Here is a 1,546-nt window from a genome sequence, read left to right as displayed (position 1 = left end):
TAACTTCATCACCTCCTACATCACTATTGGAAAGTACTGACAGTTCTCCATCAAACTTTTCCAGGGCTTTTGAAGCAGAAAAACGTTGTGACGGGGGGGGAACCTGATGGGTTATCAGCCATTTTTCCGTTGCTATGCGTGTAAATTAATTCGAGCAACATAGGGCGGGTAAAAAAAACAAGAAAAAATGCCAAAAAAACAACAGAATAAAACACAAAAGCCGCTAAATTCCTTCACTGGTTGACTGATGTATGGTAAGCACAGCAGTTAAAAACATGAAACGAAAAGGTTGAGTCAAATTGTGGAAGGGAAAGGGAAAGAAAAGCGCGAGCCGATAATTCGGCTTTTGGCCACGAACTAGGAGGTTATGGAGCCGATAGATCGGCCCATGGTAGTCAAAGAGTTAAAGTACACAGGCTCTGAGCGCTTTACAATACAATTCTTTGTACAACAATAACATAAAACGTTGTGTTCTGACTAAAAGAATATCACTCCTAATTTTCATCTTACTAATTTAAAAACGAAAATGACTTCAGCTGACATTTGAATGAATCAAAAGATTTGATCTCTCTTAAAGTACTTGGCAAAGCATTCGAGATCTTTGGGCCTTGATATTCAAAGGTACAGGAGCTGAAGTTTGTTCTGATACGTCTATTGCTTAGTTTCCACTTTCTTTCCTTGACACGGAAGAACCTGGCTTCTGCCAGAACTATTAGGATAGCAGCAGACTCAGAGGAGAGCAAGTCGTATTGTGTATTTATGTATGTATATGTGTATGTATTTAAGTATGTATATATGTATAATTAAGTATTTAAGCACGTATGTATGTTTGCGTTTGTAAACCAAATTGCTCTTTTGAGATCAATAAAAATGTTTTTCTGGTTGTTTTTTTTGCATATGAGGCTTTGTGAATTAGAAATGCTAAAGCAAGAGAAAAACCTCTAAGCTGACCACATCAATTCGTGAAAATGAAGCTTTTAAATGCTTTTTAGTGATTGTAATACCTCTAATCTTCAGCACTTATGTGACCTAATTGCGTTGCAAGTGTCGTAAAACTCTTTCTAAAATAAAACAAAACAAAAATGAAGTATTCATGATAATGTGGGAGATTACACTTTAGATAGTCAGTTGATTCTGTAATTCAGCAACTTCAGCCTTTCAAAACTACAGGTCACACTTAATGAAATACTTGACTTGTCATGGCTCATCTTCTGTTTTTAGGGAGCTTTTAAAGTACTGTATGTTGCGTATCAATGGTGTTATCTTCTAACCATTCAGCTGGTTTCTTGAAAATCTTTCAATTGGGAAAAGAGACCATCTGATTCAAATGATGAGAAAAAAACAAAAATTGAAGAGTTAGCCTATTGTACACCATAAATATGGTTGTTTTTTTTATCTACAACTCACAAATTAAGTCAGTTAAACAAAGAATTTTGCACAATATGTTCATTTTATCCACAGCTGTTAGATAAAAGCAGAAGAATGAGGAATCTTTATGTTAGATCTTTATCTTTTCCTTAACTTTCAGATAGAAGCTGTATTACAA

General features: G+C 35.1%; 1 protein-coding gene across 1 annotated transcript in view; it reads left to right on the top strand.

Moving 5' to 3' along the window:
* LOC101847194 overlaps positions 1-1,546 on the top strand; it is a gene marked incomplete in the record, with an annotated part of 33,595 nt that overhangs the window by 26,536 nt on the left and 5,513 nt on the right.

Source organism: Aplysia californica, unplaced genomic scaffold (assembly GCF_000002075.1).
Source record: "Aplysia californica isolate F4 #8 unplaced genomic scaffold, AplCal3.0 scaffold00244, whole genome shotgun sequence".
Lineage (NCBI taxonomy): Eukaryota > Metazoa > Mollusca > Gastropoda > Aplysiida > Aplysiidae > Aplysia > Aplysia californica.
Note: the sequence above shows the minus strand (reverse complement) of the source record. Positions and strands in the feature narration are given on the sequence as shown.